The sequence below is a fragment of the Mauremys reevesii genome, linkage group 3 (genome assembly GCF_016161935.1).
Source record: "Mauremys reevesii isolate NIE-2019 linkage group 3, ASM1616193v1, whole genome shotgun sequence".
NCBI lineage: Eukaryota > Metazoa > Chordata > Testudines > Geoemydidae > Mauremys > Mauremys reevesii.
The window spans coordinates 112068524-112089871 of record NC_052625.1 but is presented as its reverse complement, the minus strand read 5'-3'; the positions used below and the strand labels follow the sequence as shown (position 1 = coordinate 112089871).

Below are 21348 nucleotides of genomic sequence, written 5' to 3'. Positions count from 1 at the left end.
GTCCTAAGTTATTCAAGCAAAGGGACAGCCACAAAAATAAAGATCTTCCAGACAGTACAGACAGATGAATTTTTTTCAGCTGAAAGGACTAGTCCCAATCCCCCTGCTGTTTGGCTGAAAATTCCAGAAATGAGGTCTCTATGGGCTTATCTAAGATATGCAACTTCAACTACATGAATAGCTTAGCAGAAGTTGACGTACTTAGATCTACTTACCATAGTGAAGACCCTGCGGTAAGTCGACAGCTGACACTCTGCCGTTGACTCCACGAGAAGTTCTGGTGGAGTACCAGAGTCGACAGGAGAGCACTCAGCGGTCGATTTATAAAATTGACCCCCGCTGGATCGATCGCTGCCCACCGATTCGGTGGGTAGCGTAGACAAGCCCTATGTCAAACAGAGATATACATGGCAACCGCTTTTTCCAGTAAGATACGGTGTCACTGGGGAAAAAAAAAAAAAAAAAAAAAAAACACTGCTTGCCAGCCTCTGAAAGACCTGGCAAGCAGTTTTTCTTCAGTGGCGCCGTATCTTCATTCACTCTTCATTCTTTGATAAAATAACTGATTTTTAAGGGAAATGCAGTAGATCTAAGGAGCCACCCTGAATATGGACATTGGACTATAACCTATGAACTATATCTGAAAGGACTTTTAGCAACTACAAGCTCACCTCTGCTATGTATCTGAATCTCAAAAATTGAATTCAAGTCTGTATGTATATTGATCTTTTAACCAACACTCTCTCTTCTTTTTTTAATAAATTTTAGCTTAGTTTTTAAAAATATACTTGGACTTGGATAAAACATTTGACACAGTACCACATGGGAAATTTGTTAAATTAGAGATGAGGATTAGTACAAGAATTGGAAGGTGGATAAGAAACTGGTTAAAAGAGAAAAGCCAATGGGTTGTGCTGAAAGATGAACTATTGGACTGCAGGGAGATTACTAGCTGAGTTCCTCAAGGACCTGTCTTAGAACTAGTCTCATTCAATATTTCTATTAATGACTTGGCACAAGAAGGAATGCACTAAAGAAACCTATTGATGATACAAAGTTGGGAGGCATTATCAATACAGAAGGGAATTGGAGTATTAAACAAGAAGATCTGGATGATCTTGAAAACTGGAGTAACAGAAATGGGATGAAATTCACTAGTACAAAATGCAAAATCATGCATTCAGGGTCTAATTATCTGAATTTCTGCTACAAGCTGGGGATTCATCAGTTGGAAATGACAGAGGAGAGAAACCTGGGTGTATTGGTCAATCACAGTATGACCAAAAGCCACCAACATGATTCAGCTGTGAAAAAACACAAATAGGATACTTGGCTGCATCAGGAAAGGCATTTCCAACAGAGATAGAGAAGGATTATTACCATCGTACAATGCATTGGAAGAGCCCAGCTTGTTTAGTGCCACAAAAAGAAGGGTGAGAGCCGTGGCACTGGAACAGTTTTGTTTTGTTGTAGGTTTTTTTTTTTTGGGGTGGGGGGGAGATGCTGAAAGCCATTGAACTGTAAAACCTATGACAGAAACCACTTTAAGCCAAGGGGTGCTGCCACACCCATATCCCCAGCACCCTTGAATGAGAGGGGATATGATTGTTCTCTAGAATACTTCGGGGGATAAACACCAGAGAGAGTGAAGAGCTATTTCAGTTAAAGGACAATGTTAGCACAAGAACAAATGGGTATAAACTGGTCCTGCGGACACTCAGACTGGAAATTAAAAGAAGGTTTCTCACCATCAGAGGAGAGAGGTCCTGGAACAGCTTCCCACTAAGAACTGTGAGGCAAACAACTTAATTAGTTTTACAAAAGAGCTGGACAAATTTATGACTGCAATTGTATGACAGGGTTGGTTGTGATGGTAGGGATCAGGGCTCAGCAGTCCTAAGGCTCACTTCCTGGTTATGCCTTATGTTCCTAAAAGCTCATGCTTCAAGTCTTCCTTCCTGTCTCCTGCCAATGGCTGGCTGGATTCCCCCTCCATTCCTGCCTGAAACACAGGCAGGTTAGTGGCCTCTCTCTGAAGCATCACAGATGCCACACCTTGAGAAAGGACACTATGCAGGGTGGACAAGTGCTAAGGCAGTACAAAGCACTCACTCACTCTCTCAGGTGCTTGGCTAGCTAGTTTTTGCCCACATGCTCAGGGTCTAACTGATTGCCATATGGGGGTAGGGAAGGAATTTTCCCACAAGTCAGACTGGCAGCAACCTTGGGTTTTTTTTCATTTTCCTCTGCAGCATGTGGCTGTTGGTCACTTGCCAGGATTGTCTGGCTACATATCACTTAATCATTTCCCTGTCATTGCAGGGGGTCTCAGACATTCATGCATCTTGGTACCCCTTGATGTACCACAGGCTGAGTTTAGTCTTCTCTGGACTGCAATATTTTGGTCTAACTTCAGTTGTTGGATACAGTGTGTGGGTGCTGTGTTGTGTTGGTGGCCTGTGATAAACAGGATCATCTAGTAGAATAGATGATCCGTTGGTCCCTTCTGGCCTTAAACTCTGACTACTGAACTAGGAGGACAGGCATAAACCTTGACATCGTTGTACCACCATGTGCACAGAATCTGTTTACATTCAATTGCTCCCTCAGTCAAAATAAGCTACCACTAGACCACAAATGTACAGCTTGCTCTCAAGCAAAAAGAGGATTCCTGGATTCTTCAACCTTGTTTTAGCTGAAAAGCTGTCTCACTACATGTGAGAGACTATAAATAATTATTTCTGATACCAAAATTAAGTGACTGATGTTTTGGAAACTCAACAGCAATTTAGACCATGACACTAATGCTAAATAGGCAGAGAAGGCAACACCAGATAGTCAATTTTTTTTTTCCTAAAAAAGATTTTCATCTGGCTCTCACAACCTTCTACTGAAACTTATAGAAACTAATAGCTACATAAATTATAACATCTAATATACACCAAAATAGTATACGATTTCACACAGATTTCAATTATTTAGGATACAAAGACTAAAATCCCTTAATTTCTTGATCAGAAGAAATTAAGTTCTTCCCCTCGTACACTACAAGAATCATTAATTCAGGTTTCTGCCCCTACCATCAAAAGAGCTTCCTATTCCCAAAGCTCTTCAATAACTACGCAAAAACTGGATGTTGCTACTGAATATTGTCAATATAACTGTCTCTGCTACATTATTTATGTAGTACTACAAATATTAACTATCACTGTGTACAATTACAAATTGCTATTACAATACTTCAGCCACTCTGGTATTGATTAGTAAAATTAAATTAGTTTTGGTTATTTCATACATAAGTCTTGTTTCTATTACAATGCATTTTCAAAAATATTCTAATAAAAGATTTAAAACTTGGCTTTAGCTCTCTCGTGAGATTTAGATTTACCCCATTCAATATCTTAGTCCTGAAACAGTTTACAAAACTGTCTGCTCAGGACTTTTGTTTTTCAGGCAGCCCATAAAAGGACAGCTATTAGGAGTCCCTGAATGAAAAGTATATCCTTTGAATGTAAGCCCCTTGGAGCAAAGGCCAACCCTGTCTTCTAGATTATGTCCTATGCATCACCTATTACCAAATTGCCTAGAAACACTAGTCATGGAGCAGGACCCCACTTTGTTCAATGTATATGCAGCACCTAGCACTGTTGTAGTATGTTTCACATAGCACCTACATCAGCTACTTCTTACCCCAATACACATGGGATGCCTCAAAAGATTAGCATGGCAGTGAAAGTCTCTTCTCAATTAGAGCAAGATATGAGAAACATTCTACCTCCTACTCAACTCAGTATCACTGCTGAACTGTAGAGTCGAGGCAAAGTCAAAGGAGAAAAACAAACAAAAGAAGAGTGACAGAAGGAAAGCAATAAGGGAAGACTGAGATGCAAGGGGAAAGAGAAAAATAGAATCTCAGGACTGGGAGGGACCTCAAGAGGTCATCTAGTTCAGTCCCCCGCACTCACGGCAGGACTAGAGTATTATCTAGACCAGGGGTCTCAAACGCATGGCCGGCCTGGAGTTATTTCCTGTGGCCTGCCAAGCTCCCCTCTCCCCCCGCCCAGAACGCAGTGTCCCTGTTCACCTCCCAGCGCTTTCCTGCCGCCAAGTAGCTCTTTGGCAGTGCTTAGGATGTTCCAGGAAGGAGGGGGGAGAAGCGGGGATGTGGCACACTCAGGGGAGGAGGCGGAGAAAAGGTGGGGCCGGGATTTGGGGGAAGGGGTGGGAAGAGGCAGGGCCTCATGGAAGGTTTCAGTGGCCTCAGAGATTAAGGAGAATATTTTTTCTCCCTCCTCATTGTAATAACTTTTTAATATCCCCCCTCAGTCTTCTTTTCTCCAGACTAAACAAACCCAATTTTATCAATCTTCCTCATAGGTCATGTTTTCTAGACCTGTAATCATTTTTATTGCTCTTCTCTGTACTTTCTCCACATCTTTCCTGAAATGTGGTGCCCAGAACTGGATACAATACTCCAGTTTAGGCCTGATCAGCTCAGAGTAGAGCAGAAGAATTATTTCTTGTGTCATGCTTACAACACTCCTGCCAATACATCCTAGAATGACATTTGCTTTTTCTGCAACAGTATTACACTGTTGACTCATATTTAGCTTCTGATCCATGATGATCTTCATACCCTATGACCTTCAGACCCTTTCTGCAGTAATCCTTCCTAGGCAGTCATTTCCCATTTGTATGCAAAATGATTGTTCCTTCTCAAGTGAAGTACTTTGCATTTGTCCTTACTGAACTTTATCCAATTTACTTCAGACCATTTCTCCAGTTTGTCCAGATCATTTTGAATTTTAATCCTATCCTCTAAAGTACCTGCAATCCCACCCAGTTTGGAATCATCCACAAACTTAAGTACACTCTGTCATTATCTAAATCATAAAATAAAAGGGAAACAAGACCTCCGAGGAAAGACCAGGCAAAAAGAAATACATTCATTTCTATTGTGTTTTTTTTTTTAAACTTGCACACACACCCCCCACAGGAATTCAGAACAGTGAAGATAAATAGCAGGAGTAGGTGTAGGAAAATACCAGCAGTGTGTCCTGACTATTCTAGTTTGGATGTATGATCATGATAGCTATATTAATTTAACTTGCTCATTTCTCCCCCGTCCTATGCTGATGAAGCAGGAGAGAGAGAGAGAGAACAAGTGGCAATTAGCCTGGATAAAGTTAAGTAGTTATTTGTTAGAGATCAAAGTCCAATTCTTAGTCTCAAATTCTAGAGAAATTAAATCTAAAAAAAATTCTACACATACTGCAACTTATGTGATCTAAAGCCCACCCTGTATATCGCTTGGGTAACCAATCTCAGAACTGGATCTTTTTTACTTTAGATCAATTAAAAGAAAGCATCTACGTCAGAAGAGACACAAACTGGACTTTTTAGCCTCAAAGGACTCCACTTAAAGTAGAACCCCCTATTGAGTGTTTTTTTCAGCGCTGACTCTAAGCATTCTCCTGTTAACCACTAGTTTCACGACCAGGACCTTTAAACATGTAATGCGAAAGTTAACAGTCTCCATGGTTAAAAATACTGCATACAACTTTAAACTGATTCACTCATCACTGCAGATTTATTCCCACCTCCAAACCTAGCGTTTCATCAAAATCCAGTTACTCAAATTCGCTGTTCAAATGTTTGTAATTTGCAACTTAAATAAGGTTAGACCTAGGAATTGAATGCATTACCTTACCCTTCACTCCTGGGCTCTACCAGACTAAAAGCAAAGGACCATTACTGTTATTTATACAGAGCCATGAAATGTACCACAAGGATCCATAGCTGCAATCCCCTACCATGTGGTAGCATATTTTGCTACTATACCAACCGCCCAGCCCAATTGACTAGTAGTTAGTGGCTTGCTTTCCAAAAATACTACATAAAATAGTCTTGCCACAGAGGTTTTGGGCAGCAGTTTTAAAAAACAAGTTGTACATTATGACTTTAGTGATAGAAAATTCAAAGTGATGTGGCAAAGTAAAATTTTCCCCCCTTTTCTAAAAAGGAACATCAAATGTAATAACTCAACAGATGTGAACATTCGGGAAACGCATATTATGGGATTTTTCATTACAATAGCATTTACTATTTTAGTAAGAACATTTTATTACCCTGTTCCAACAAATGTCTGTGTGCATCACATTTTAAATAATGATTACATTGTATTACGTTCATGCTCTCCCCAAGAAAATAAAAAAGTGAATATGAACTGCAAAGCTACCTGTAACTTTGCTTATCTTTGTATATATACCAGACTAAATGAGTCAGCTTACTGCAACATCCTGGGCAAGGAACTTGAGCCTAATGAGTTCAACATACTTACTAAAATACCAATTACATTCTAAACAAACTAGGACAGAGTAATAGTGTAATGGAATCCATTAGAGCAAAAATAAAATTTAAAAAAAAACTGTTCAACATCAAGCATTCTCTGCACGCACACTTGAAAAATATGGAACAATGTATTACATACTGGTAAAGGATTATAATTAGTATGAAATTTTTTTGCTTCTCTTTTCCCCAGGTATTGCATTTGAGAGTTCTCTGTATTATAGCTGTATAATCCACATTCAAGAATTTGTGCACAATCTAGTAACTAATCAGCATCCTATATCAGTCCTGCTCTGTTACATTCCCACTCCTCCATGAACATGTCAAGTATTAGTCTGAGAGGGGATGGGGGGGGGGGGGAAGTGACTGAATCAAACACAAAAATGCAGATGCAGAGAGGTGGAGGAGCAGTTTCAGTTAGAGCAACTGAAAAATTTTACCACACAAAAAGGACTTTTTGTTTTCCAAATAAGTGGAAAAAGGATCTTCTCTGCCTACCTTTAGGGGGGTAAATAGAAAGTGTGGAAGAGTAAGGGGGTCTGGCTCCCATCCCCTCTCCAAGGATTGCAGCTGTCTGGAGGTGCTGCCTTCCACGCCTTCCTCATGCACACTTCGTTCATTCAACAGGGCAATTGATTATAAAGTAGGGGGAAGATTTTATTCTACTTCTAGCAAAAAGATTTTTCTTTTACCTTAATTATACTACCTTAGAGGCCCTCTATAACATATTACCAAGGTTCAATATCGCTGTTTCGGTGGGGTGGCGCTGGCGAAGGAGAGTTTGTTTCCGCAGGGCGGGCGGCGCTTTGGGGGGGGGGGGGGGAGTTTGTCCCTCAGCTGTTTTCTTTGGAGTAATATGGCCCTCGCCGCTTTATGAGTTGTGTGAGCCTGTTCTAGATCTTTGTCAGCAGGGTTTTAAAGCCAAACTCTGAGTTCTCAGACGAGGTCGACAGCTTAAAAAAAAATTATATTTTAATAGTCACCCATTAACGAGAGGATTTCTTACTCATACATTAAACTTAATCCACTTGTTTGCCAAGTTCTACACCCTGTAGTGAACTATGGCTGGACCTGAGGTATTCTATATTAAAATGCCTTCTTTCAGAATTATTTTAGCTCCATTAGAATGGCAGCGCACACAGTGAAGCCCATTAGAACTCTTGTGTGTCACCAGACAAGACTCAAGGTTTCAGAAAGTGTAGTTCAACATTAAATCCACTGTATTACAAAAATGGGGCTGGGTAGAATCTTTGCTTAAGATCATTGGTTATGGATGACAGATTTAATCTTAACTATATGATTGTGTTTGTTATTCCATTCTTTGAGAGATGTTATCCTTTGCTGTAAAGTCCTCTTTATTAATGTTAAGATGCAAATTTCATAGGATCTATGAAAGTCTAGTCAGTTTAACTTTAGACCAGATTTGCCTTTATAGACACACAGATGGATTTATAGAGATCTCTCTACAAATTTACTACTTTATTTATCTGAAACTATGTTTAAGCAGCAGAGGTAATTAAAATGCATCAACCAATCAATGAAATAAAGAATCCTCGTATATCATCCACAACAGTTTTCCAGATGAAGAATCTTACTATATCAAAATTATTAAAAAAAAAAAAAAAAGGAAAAAACACCAACCACCACACCCACACCCCCCCTTAGGCAGGTGTGTTCAGTGCCACTTATCCCCTATTAAATGGAGTCTATTTTGTGGTATTTTGCCTAGTTTTGAGATAGTGAAATCAAGACTGTCTAAAAAATAAGGAAAGCTATGAATAGACAGGCTTAGAGATGTAGAGAAACCACACTTTTTGAAAGTGACACATGGTCCAACAAACCAGCAGCACTCAGATATCAATATACAAGTCTTTAATAAAGCCCTGGCTGGGATGATTTAGTTGGTGTTGGTCCTGCTTTGAGCAAGGGGTTGGACTAGCTGACCTCCTGAGGTCTCTTCCAACCCTCATCTTCTATGACTCTGGAATTATTACACACTAGTTCAGGGGTAGGCAACCTATGGCACGGGTGCCGAAGGCAGCATGCGAGCTGATTTTCAGTGGCACTCACACTGCCTGGGTCCTGGCCACCAGTCCGGGGGGCTCTGCATTTTAATTTAATTTTAAATGAAGCTTCTTAAACATTTTAAAAGCCTTATTTACTTTACATACAACAGTTTAGTTATATATTATAGACTTATAGAAAGAGACCTTCTAAAAACGTTAAAATGTATTACTGGCACGCGAAACCTTACATTAGAGTGAATAAAGGAAGACTCGTCACACCACCTCTGAAAGGTTGCTGATCCCTGCACTAGTTGTTTCTAAACATAATGTAGAACTTATTTTAGTCTGCAGGAACTGAAATTTGGCCACGTCTTTAAAGTTACTGAAACAGCATAAGTGTATTCTACTTTGCATAGTTACATGCAGGGGCTTTAAAAATTCACTCACCAGTAGTAAGTGTGAAGCTCTTCCTGGCTAGTCCAGGACTCAACTCAAATCAATCAGTTCTTGCTCATGGATTTGCCAAGAAAAATTAAACAAGACTAACAAGTGGATCAGCACAACTAAAAACAAGTGTATATTTTAAAGAGTTTAATGTAGCAGTTATGAAAGCATAGACAGAAGTCTTGTCTTTTGTATATCTGAAGAAGTACTAATGTTTTATAGGTCAGGGTTGAAATAAACTTTAGACTACCTTCTCCTGAAGTGAGAGGCTATTCCACATAGCATTTAATCCCTGGCCTCTAGTGAAGACTGCAAATAAAAAAGTATCAATTTGTGCCAGTTATGATGGTGTTTTTTCATGTGAAACCTGCCCCTCCATCCACTTACTCTGTCTCCATCAACTCATTACACATAATTTGGCCCATCAAATGGTAACAACAACTGGTTCACTACCAGACTGGTCTAGTTTTTAAACCCAGTGATCTTGAAGTTACAGCTTGTATTATGTACTCTACTACTAAACCCCAGGAACCATCCACTCTCAATACACAATATTTTGGCAGGAATTAACACACTTTCCCACGAGAACATCAGATCACTTAAATATAGGTTTAGATGATAGGGGTTTCATATCAGAATTTCCACACTTCAGGAAAGATGAGAGATTTTACCACATACTCAAAATGGGAGGTGGCAAATGAGTCAGTGTATCCCAAAAGCTACACCAAAATGAGAGGCTTTAGAAGAAACTACATTACCAAGTATTTCCTTGTGTTTTGCATGTTAAGATGGAGAATGTATTTTGTAAAAACATTTAGAAGTCACAGTGATGTCTGTCACGCATGGACCATACAATCAATGTCTCTGGAGGAACTGATAAAATTAAAAGCCATTCTTCCACCACTCATTAACTTCTCTATTTACTACACATTCACCATGCCAGCATAATTTAAAGCAGAAGGTCTTCAAGATGTTATGAGAGAGTTTGCAATTAATGTTATTAATGGGTATGGACCCAGAATATTTGTGGTTGAAAGCCTAAGAGCCTAAGGACAGTTTCTAGCTTCTATTTTCAATACCACAGATACCATGTCCTATTTAGCTCAAAAACTTGTGGTTTGCTATCATTTTTAGTGGATGGGGGGGTTCACATGATTATTTAGTAATGAGTTAAACATTTCATCCAAAGGAATGAAAATAAAGACAGTATGAGACTTTAAGGCCTGGTCTACACTGGGGGGGGGGTGTCGATCTAAGGTACGCAACTTCAGCTACGTGAATAACATAGCTGAAGTCGAAGTACCTTAGCTCGAATTACTTACCCGTCCTCACGGCGCGGGATCGACGTCCGCGGCTCCCCCGTCTACTCCGCTACCGCCACTCGCGTCTAGATGAGACGCGATATATCGAACTCCAAGAAATCGATTGCTACCCGCCGATCCGGCGGGTAGTGAAGACGTAGCCTTAGTCACTACAAAAATAATTTTCCCTCTGTTGATACTCACACCTTCTTGTCAATTGTTGGGAATGCGTCACATCCACCCTAATTGATTTGGCCTTGTTAGCACTGACCCGCCCCCTACTTGGTAAGGCAACTCCCATCTTTTCATGTGCTGTATTTTTATACCTGCTTACTGTATTTTCTACTCCATGCATCTGATGAAGTGGGCTATAGCCCACAAAAAATTATGCTCAAATAAATTTGTTAGTCTCTAAGGTGCCTCAAGGACTCCTCATTGTTTTTACTGATATAGACTAGCATGGCTACCCCTCTGAAATAAGTCCATTCTGATAGCCTCTGGTGTACAGTAAAGGTTCTACAGCAATTTTTAAAAAACTACCCCATTCTCCTTCCCAAGCATTTTCTCACTCCATAGAGCAGGATTCAAAATGTCAATGAACTCAGGAATAGCTTACATACAGCTTAACCTTTACTACATTTGAATGATAGACACTGTATTATCAGCACTTTCTTGGTAACATTTTTTATAATACTTCAAGTATGAGAGGTAATGTACCACCAAATTCTATTTTGCAATTATCCCATATAATTTAAATTAACTCCCTTAATTCTCTGAATGTTAGGAAATCAGACTCACCACCAAAAAAGATACTTCTCTATGAATTAAACCATGGTAAAGATTTCTTTTGGCTTTTTAATGTGGTTTCATACCAGATGTTGAGTTCTTTATTGAACAGAATTAGAAAGCAAACATTGAGATACCCTCAGGGATTTTGTCCTGCTCACATTTAATATGTACAAATGAAAAAAATAAAGTGGCCTTTCAAGTTGCAAGCAACCACAATCAAAAACCCTGGAAATACAGAAATCTCAGCCAATTCTAGAAATTGTGTGTGGTGGAAACAGATTACACCATCCCTATAATACATGTAAAAACACAGAAAACCCCACCACAAAATATAGCCAAGGGAAGTAATTAGTTGCTTCTATCACTCTACAGTTAAGTGCAAATGTTCAACTAGTAAAATGTGAGAATAAGGTGAATGAGGCAATATGTTTTATTGGACCAACTTCGCTGGTGAAAGAGACAAGCTTTCAAGCTTAAACAGAACTCTGTAAAAGCCTGTCCCTTTCAGCAACAGAAGTTGGTTCAATAAGAGATATTACCTCATTCACCTTGTCTCTCTAAGATCCTGGAACCAACATGGCTACAACACTACAAATAACAAAAAACTAATTATTTCAAGTTCAGTATACTCAATTAAACCTTGAGTACCAAAAGTGTAAAAACTGATTTCCTGTTAGGTCACTTGAAATCAAGGTTAGCAGCACACATGAGTCCTGGGTGTTTTCCACTCTGAGATTACCCAGAAACCTCTAGATGCTTGACTTCAGGCAGGTTAGCACAACTGGTTTTGTGCTACATCTTTATTCAGGCCTAACATGGGCAAAAAGGAGCATCATGCAATGGTCGGTTACCATCACTGTGGCTGAACAAAGAAGTGACACAGATGACCATAACTTTATTATAAAGCCCTCCTCTATCAAAGCCTGGCCACGGTAGCCACTTTCAGAGAGGAGTCCTCTGAGAAGGGGACCCGAAGCAGTTTTAAGATTGGGCACTAATTTAAGTAGGAAGATTATGGCACCAGGTTTTTAACTATCCCTCTTACAGGCACTAAGTTCATGTCAGATGCATGATGTGATGGGACAATGTCCCATCACAGAAAGTATCCAAAAAGCAAGATGGCAGAGAAAGGAGTAGGTTCACCGATAGGTAAAGATTAATTATAAGAAGGCTGATACTTATTTTCCTTCAGCTACCATTTAGAAAAAAAATATGACAAAAATATTGAGGATAGCATTATTGCAACTCAGAATCAGAAGTCATAGGACTGTAAGGGACCTTGAGAGGTCATCTAATCCAGTACCCCGCAGGACTAAGTATTATCTAGATCATCTGACAGGTGTTTGTCTAACCTGCTTAAAAATCTCCAATGATGGAGATTCCCCAACCTCCCTAGGCAATTTACATGAATGAACATGTCAACCACTGCATAGTTAACTAGAACATATTACTATTAGTAGGGTCACATGAAAGTCACTTAGGTATACTAAATGAACTAACAGAACCACTGGTGATTGTTTTGGGGAATTCCATCACTACCAGAGAATTTGAAAATGGTATACACTGAAGCTACTTAGGAAATGGGATAACACAGATCTGGAGGTTACAGACCAGTAACTTCAATAGCTGATTAATTTATTATGCATTCCTTCAATTTACGTAGTAAACACTTACAGGAAAAGTAATTGTGCAATTGGCAAGCAAACACAAGTTTGTTTAAAATAGGAGGGTGACTACAAGAAAGGGTGTTTTTGAGAGAAGAAAACAAGGAAGGAGTAGAAAGATTTGAAGGCAAACTTCCTCTCAACAACAGAGGGAAAACATAAGTACACTTTCCTTTGTAAAAAGTTATAGCTAGCTGTTGCAATCCTTAAAAAAAAAAATCAAAATTCATACAACCAACCAAACCAAAAAGGAGATTATATTGTATATTTGTGTGAGATGTCTAAAGTATTGTATGAAAAGACAAGTTTACTTTTGCTGTAGACTCAGTTCAAAACACTTCAATATAGATATTTTTGCTGCAAGTTTTGAAAGACCATAGACAGAATAAAAGAGTACTGTTCAGGCAACTTCAACTAAAAAGAAAGAAAGAAAGCTCCTCTAGTTTTCACATCATGTGTTTTAAAATTATACTGAAGAATACTATCAAAAAATATAAAAACCTACATTCTTAAAACATTGTAGTCAAGTTTTTATCCAGGCCACTAAGTAAAGTAAGCCAAGGTTATTCTTTGTAGTTTTCAAGCCACAGTAATAAGATAGTGATTTTCAGTAAAACCCGGTGTTACATTTAGCTGTACAACACTACTAATTACAGAGTAATTTCAACAATAAATATTTTGGTTAAACTCTGCTTTGTCATCAATGCAAGTAATTTTAGTCAAAACTGATCTTTCAGGCAGCACAGACATTTCCTTGGTTTTTAAAAGTCTATTTTTATTTTCTGGTAACAGGGTAGCTTTTGTAACCAGAACACTTCTCTAGAACTGGTGCTTTGCAAACACTAAGCCACAGAGACAAACGTTAGAGAGGCAAAGGAACGGACTTAAACCTGTAGCAGTAAGACAATTGGGTTAGCCTTCAAACTGTCCTTAGTTCATCCTATTGTGCTTCTGTGTAATGCATGAGTCTCCAAATAATGACCTTACATACCACACATGCGGCATTACCTAAGATTAGCTGAGTAAATTCAAGTCAGAGGATCAAATTACATCTTCCTGCAAAAATAATTCCAGGAGCAAGACAAGAGGAACTGTGCTCACCCTGGATTTTCTGTCAAGTTGTCTTTTCCAAGTGGAACAGCTAGGTACCATAAATCAATTATCGCCCAAAACCATCTTCAGGACACATAACAAAAGGAACCTGCAATCCCAGAGAGTCCTTGCACACTGCTACTATTCCCCAGCCCCTTGGCAGCAAAGCTGAAAGAGGTTCTTCAGAAGCTATTGACAAAATCCTCCATGGGTAAGCTGTAGCAGAAGCTATGGAAGGATGCAATGGGAATTAATGCTGTTTCAAAACAGCACTAGTTCTCAGACTTCTGCACTGATATTTACAGGCTCAACAGGAAATGATGGGTTCAGCTGTGCTAAGACAAGTTCCTTCCCTATCATCCCAGCCCCCCAAAAAACTCATGGTACCACTGGAGAGATGGCATCTGATGTTAAAGGGAAAGGGTACAAAACTGCAGCTCCCTCATCTGGGAAACTTACAAAGATCCCCTAGATTTGAGTCTCCTGTGCTCACAAAAGTGGAAGTGCAATCCAGCCCATAGGTGGGGAAAATGAACAACTATTTTCTTGTTTTATAAATCAGTTTCATATTTGTTTTTGCACGTACTCTCCCCATCATCCAACAAATTCATTGGAAGTACCACCACACACTACCTTTTCCTCTATTAAAAAAGGCAGTTGAGGACTGAGTAACATTCGATTATGTAACATGGTGGGATAGACATGCACTTTCTTCACCTGTAAGGAAAGCTGGAGTTCAGGCTGCAGTTAATTACACTGGCTTCACAATGAGTGCTTCACAATAATGTCAGACCCAGAAATGCAAAGTTAAGGTTGTACTTCTTAAACAAGATACCAAACCCATCCCTGCCTCCGTAGAGCTGCTCACAAGAAATACAGAAAAATCAAACTACCTTATCCTTCCATAACACTTGCATTGTATCTGTCTCCTCAAAAGATATAAAATCACAATTTATTTATATAGTCCAATCCATCTTTCCTTTTTACATCAACAGGAGTTGGGTCAGGTCCATAGTATACTTGCTCTCTATACCAAACAATTCCACTTTATCAGTTACGACCACTACTCTAAACCAGAGCTACCATTCCTATACTCCAGTATGTCTCTCTGTACTGTCCATGCAACACCAACAGTCTATAGAGTAGTTACTGGTGGTCAATAGGTAATGCGGACCACAATAGAGCTGCCTCTTCTTGCTTCCAACTGCTAAAAATCACATTAAAAGAAGCTAGCCATACCTTCACATTTCTTACTGCTTTACTGTAGTTGCCAGAGGATCTTATCAAATAAGCAATGGAACAGAAGGTAGTATATATAAGATTGCACATGCAAGAGGAGGAGGCCCAAAAGACTGACTATTATCCATGCACTGGCCTGCTCTCAGAAACTGACTTAAGAAAAGCTGGTTTATCTTTTGTTTGCAACTTAAAGCCACGGGTAACTGCAAATTTTATTTCTGACCACCAGAATAAAGGAATCCTTTATCACTTTATCAGCCTCTGTGAGTGTTTACAGGAACCTACCAAAGGCTATAACCTGCGAAGCCTAATGTTTGAAATGTCTACAGGACTTACCTCCAAGCTCACGATACACCCAACACTCTACCACAGGGATGGGCAAACATTTTGGCCTGAAGGCCACATCTGGGAATAGAAATTGTATGGCGGGCCATAAATGCTCAAAATTGGGATTGGGGTCCAGGAGGGAGTGCGGGATCTGGTTGGGGCTGCAGGCTCAAGATGAGGAGTTTGGAGCGTAGGAGGCTGTTCCAGGCTGCGACCGAGGGGTCTGGAGAGCAGGAGGGGGATCACAGCTGGGGCAGGGGCTTGGGGAGAGGCTCAGGGATGCAGGCTCTGAGCAGCGCTTACCCTCAAGCAACTCCCAGAAGCAGTGGCATGTCCCTTCTCTAGCTCCTACATGGAGGCATGGCCAGGCAGCTCTGCATGCTGCCCCATCTGCAGGCACCGCCCCTGCAGCTCCCATTGGAGCGCTGGAGGGGGCCATTGGAGCACGTAGGAGCCAGAGCAGGGCCATGAGGCCCCCGACCCAGCACCCCAGCTGGAGCGCCATAGTGGGGCAAACCCCAGACCCTGCTCCCCAGCAGGAGCTCACGGGCTGGCTTAAAACAGCTCACCATAGTTTGCCCACCTCTGCTCTACCAGATGTTCAGGAACCAATGTACCATAACATTGGTTCCTGAACATTGGTTACACCCTGTAATGGGGTCATTTTTTTATACCAAATATAAAGTCAATGTTCTGTGGTGCACGTTTACAGTACTCTCTATGCAAAGAGCATTGCCCATGCTAAGTCAAAGTAGTCTGTGCCTGCTTTGTTCAAGAAGGTCAACCTTCATTTTGCATTTTTAGTTTTCTGACATTTTGTTTTCAAGTTTTGTAGCATATGTATTGGGCAACCAGGGAAGAAACCCTAATTCAGGCACAAAGTTTGTCTGGTAACTACAGCTGTAAGTTTATAGTACAGCCCATAATTAAAAGTTATCCACAAAATGAACAACACTCCTGATGTAAGCTTCTCTGTCACCCATCACCATAAAATCTGAGCACGTTGGCAAACCAAATGTACCAAATTTGCTACCGTTTGTTCACTTTGTTTCAGAAGTTAGTCTTTGCCGATGATGGTCCATTAACTACATATTAGAGCCGAGAAAAAAAAAAATCACTCCTTATGTCACTCAAAGGTCCTTACAGATTATGATTTAATAACACATCCTCTTTTAAGTCCAATCTTATTACACTTAAGTCAATATAGTTGTGTGTGCGCACAAGTAGAAAATAACTTCAACTCAGTGGGAGTTCCATCAGTGGAAAAACTGTAGGCTCAGGCCTATGTTCTGAACTTCCCCATCTGACCTTTTGGTACTACACTACTTATGGTTAAAAGCATTACAGTACTTATGGTCTAAAACAATGATTGAGCTAAGGTAGCATATGCTTTGCAGTACTGTAGGCCAGAAGCCCTCAAACTAAGTATGTAAGAGACAGATGGGGTCACGCCCAAGTTTATAAATTAGGCATCACTACATATTGAGATCTCAAAGTGTAATGCAGTGTGAGGTGGCAAAGGCGTGCCCCAAAAGTTGTGATTGGCTAGCGGTGGAGGGTACTATCCTGTGAAGTTCCTTCTGGTTCTGGCCCCCTCCTATTGAGGGCAGGATGGATACAGGAGATAGATAGATAACAGATAGAGACTTTCAGTGGAAAAAGAGTGTCGCTCCCAACCAAAGAACCCTTAAGGGGTTGGTTGCCAGTAACGTCAGTTCATAGTCTAGGGCCAGGAGAGATCACTGATCATCTAATCAGACCTCCTGTGTAGCACTGGACATAGAATTGCCCCAAAATAATTCCTTTTGAACTACAGCATATCTAACAAAAAAAGAAATCTTTGTTTAAAGATTGCCAGTGACTGACAATCCACCATGACTCTCGGTAAATTGTTCCAATGATTAATTACCCTTACTGTGAAAAATGCATACTTTATTTCCAGTGTGAATTTGTCTAGCGTTAGCTTCCATGCATTGGGTCTATCACTATATGCATGTTCTCTAATCCTTTAACCATTCTCATAGCTCTTCTCCAATTTATCTACAAACTTTTTGAATTGTGGACATCAGAACTGGACACAGTATTGTCCTGATCGCATCAGTGCCAAACACTGAGATAAAATATTCTCTCTAGGATAGAGTCCTCATGTAAGTATGGCCTACATTCTTCGTTCCCTGATGTGTACATATACGTATAGTCATATTAAAAACACATATTGTTTGCTTGCACCCAACTTACCAAGCAATCCAGATCGCACCATGTCTATGACCTGTCCCCTACATTTATTTACCATTCTCCCCATCTTCTGGTCATCTGCAAACTTTATCAGTGATTATATATTTTCCAGATCATTGATAAAAATGTTAAATAGCATAGGGCCAAGAGCCTAGCCCAGCAGGGCCTCACTAGAAACATATCTGTTCAATGACGATTTCTCTTTTACAATGAGAGTTTGAGACCTATCAGTTACCAAGTTTTTAAAACCATTTAATGTATGCAATGTTAGTTGTATATCATTCAATTTAAAAAAAAAAACCCAAAATCTCATACAGTACCAAGTCAAACACCATACAGAAGTCTAAGCATATTATATCAACACTATTGCCTTTATCAACCAAACTTGTAATCTCATAAAAAAAAATGTTAGTTTGAGAGGCTCTGTTATCCATAAATGCATGGTCCTTTGCATTAATTACATACCCCTCCTTTAATTCTTCAATTAATGAATTCCCATATCAGCTGCTTCATTATCTTGCCTGGGGTCAATGTCAAACTGACAGACCTATAATTAGGCAGGTCATCCTGTTTAACCTTTTTAAACATTAGCAGAATATTAGCTTTCATCCAGTATTCTAGAACTTGCCAAGACTCATTGAGAAAACAACACTAAGAGTCCAGCAAGCTCCTCGGCCAGCTTTTTTAAAACTCTTGGAAGCAAGTTATCCGGACCTGCTGATTTAAGAATGTCTAACTTTAGTAGCTGTGATTTAACATCTTCCTCAGTTACTATTGGAATGTAAAGTGTTTCATTATTATCATATGATAGGACTACAACATCTGGCTTTTTGCAAAATATAGAACAGAAATACTTATTGAACACTTCTATTGTTCATAATTTTATCACTTTCATCTAGTAATGGACAAATACCATTGTTAAGATTCTTTGTTCATAATATACTTAAAAAACTCCTCATTAACCTTAACTCTACTGGCCATAGCTTTCACCTCGGTTTCCCTTATCAATTTCCTACAATTCCTAGCTTCCAATTCATATTATCATCAATTTTCCCTTTCTTCTATTTGTTATATATTGAATTGGGGAGGAGGGGGGCTGTTAGTAACTCCAAGCCAGAGAGAGAGCCTTGAGCCAATCAGCTGACCCAAAGGACACAGGCTAGAAAAATATGATACCACTGTGAGAACATTTGAAGAGGTTGGGGGGGGGGGGGGGAAGAGCAGCTCAACTGAGTTGGGAGCTTTAATGAAGGAGCTCGATCCCAAGAACAGCTGGACTCAGGCAGAAGGTCCAGACCAACCCAGCAACATCAGAAACAGAGCATCCAGACAACTGGAATCAGAATCCAGAAGTAAATGAGTTCACAGCACACACTCACATCAATGACAGCAAAGACTTGAAGACAGAAGTCAAACAAGGAATCCTGGAACTTTTAATCAGGTCATGGAGCACTGAACTGTATATTTACATATTGGACAGGAGACACTATATTATTGCTGGGGAATGTGTATGTATAACTTCCCATAGGGGTCTCCTCCTGGTATTACCCCTGATACAGACTGAAGGTTTTCCCTGCTTAGATAAAAGTATTGCTTTATTGTGGAGAGTGACGTCCACTCTTGGGGTTACCTCCTACTTCACCAAAGGAAGTTCATACTTCTCAGAAGTAAGAGGGCTAGTCCCAGACCCAGCAGATAAGGTCCTGGGAGCCACTAAATCAATCCCAGTTGGCTCCCACCTGACAAGACATGGCTAGCACACCTTGACAAGTGGACTACTTTTTGTTTACCCAACTTTTGTTTGTCAAATATTCAGGATCTGTAGATGATGACAGCGCAACTGAGCTCTGCACTGAATTGCTTTACCTATAGAGCATGAAACTAATTAGGACTGAACAATCCTAGTCAGTTGCATTCTCAGCAGGCAACTTCAGCGTAGGATCACAGTTCGCTAGTTGCTAACCTGAAAGAAGGAAGAGAGTCAAAAGCAGTGGGTGGAAAGAAGTAGTTGAAATGGAAAGAGTGGTGGTCCAGAAGTATCTCCCTACTTCCCACTCTGCTGTCCCACATTATTCATGCCACGGATACAGGCTACCAAAATTTAGCAGTGATTCAGGGCAGTCTGCATTCTTAGGCTACGTCTACACTACCGCGCGTGTCGGCGGTATCGATTTTTTTTTATCGATATATATATCGCGCATCTCTCTAGATATATCGATCCCCGACGCTATCGCTCGATTCTCATCCCTCCCGCCCACCGGCGGGCGGGCGGGCGGCGGGAGAGGGAGGACATCGATCGATCGCATCGATCCGGCGCGAGGATTAATATATATAAGATATAGCTCTCTCATCTTCTTCACGTAGCTGACACGCTGCTGATATGATTTTCCATTTTTTTTTTTTTACTTAGTTCGGGATTGTCTGGTTTACCGCCCCCCCAAAAAAATCAGACCAGGAACTCTCAGACCCACGAGCGCAGTTAGATGAACAAGTACTTAAATTAGAGCAGGAGAGCAAATTTCAGCCAGAGATTTCTAATAAGCAACTAGTGTCTCTCTGAAACAGTTTTGCTGCTACAACTATAAAAAAAAATCAGGGCTTGCAAACACAGGCGATACTCTCTACACGTTCACAGGTTGAGAAAGGCCCCTAGGCTTTAATACGGAAGTCGTCACCACCCCATGCAGATGAAGGACTCTTCGGGGGTCAGTTTCCAGGCTTACAGCGCTTCTGCTTTTGACTAAGGGGGAACAGAGTAAAGCGTCCGCGCCGTGTGCGGGACTCCCAGCCCGCGGGAGTCTAAACGAGGGAGATTTAAATGACAGGATGATGGTGCGTGTGTTTCGCTGAGCCCCTGCAGCAGCCCCCATGGGACGGGCGGACGGAGGGAGGGAGCGAGCTAAGGCCAGCCGCCCCCCTGAGCGAGCGGCGAGCCGCCCAGCAGTGCCGGGTGGGGGGTCCTGGCGAGCGGGCCGGGCGCACAGCACAGCGCCGCACTGCCCGGAGTGTCTCGCCCCCGAACCCTGGCGGGGCGGACTCGCGTCCTTGGAGGAGCCGCCCCCACACCGCTGCCGCAGGCAGGCAGGGGCCGCGGGGCTGAGACGGCCGCGCCGACCCCGGCTCAGGCCTGCGGTGGCCGAGAGCTCCCGCTGCGGAGGAGCAGGCAGCGTCCTCCCGGCCCCTCCGGCCCGCGCCGGGCGCAGCGACACCAGCGAGCCGCGGGGAGCCCGGCCGCCCAGGGGCCAGGCAGCCAAGCCAACGGCGGGGCACCGGGGCAGAGCCCGCCGCAGCCCCTCGCCACCGGGCGGCGCAGGGCATCTGCTCCCGGCTCGCACCCGCCGCCCCGAGCGGGAGCTCTCGGGGGAAGGGGACGAACAGACCCGCCCGTAACGCCCGCGCGAGGCGCTCTGACCTGCCGCCCGCCGCCCTCAGCTCAGCCACCGCCGAAGTTGAAATTCCCTGACCGGAGCCGTCAGCAAAACCCCAGCGAAACCGCGCGCCGGCCAATCCCCGCCTCGCCCCGCCCACCGCTCGTCACGCCTCTCGCTCCACCCAACCCCACCCCTCCAGTTTCCTAGCCACGCCCACTCCGCCTCAGGCCCCGCCTCCACTCGGCCGTGCATCCCTCCTTCACCCCACCCGCTTGCCACGCCCCGTTAGCCCCGCCCCCTCACGCAGACCCCTCCCCGCCCTCAGAGACCACCATCACCTCTGCGGGCCACCCTCTACAAATCTATTGGCTGAGTCCTGTGTCTGTCATGAGAATTGGCTCCGCCTTTTCTCCCCTTCCTTCCCACTCTCCTGTCTGAAACCGGATTGAGTTTAATGCCTTGGGGAAGGTTCCTGCTGGAGCGAGGGGCCCGGTCTAGTCTCAAAGGAGAAAGAAGAAAGACACTGCAGGAT

The 21348-nt window shown here is 41.9% G+C and overlaps 1 protein-coding gene across 18 annotated transcripts in view; it reads right to left on the bottom strand.

The window, feature by feature from the left end:
• Window positions 1–20963, bottom strand: part of EPB41L2 (erythrocyte membrane protein band 4.1 like 2) — a 270772-nt gene extending 249809 nt beyond the window's left edge. For 4 of the 18 annotated variants that reach the window (XM_039530124.1, XM_039530126.1, XM_039530125.1 and 1 more), the window contains exon 1: window positions 20858–20926. The gene's annotated coding sequence lies outside the window, so the exon portion shown is untranslated. Of the gene's footprint in view, window positions 1–20857 lie in introns of all 18 variants that reach the window. The other 14 variants (XM_039530120.1, XM_039530122.1, XM_039530121.1 and 11 more) reach the window with 9 other exon arrangements.
• Window positions 20964–21348: the final 385 nt, after the last annotated feature.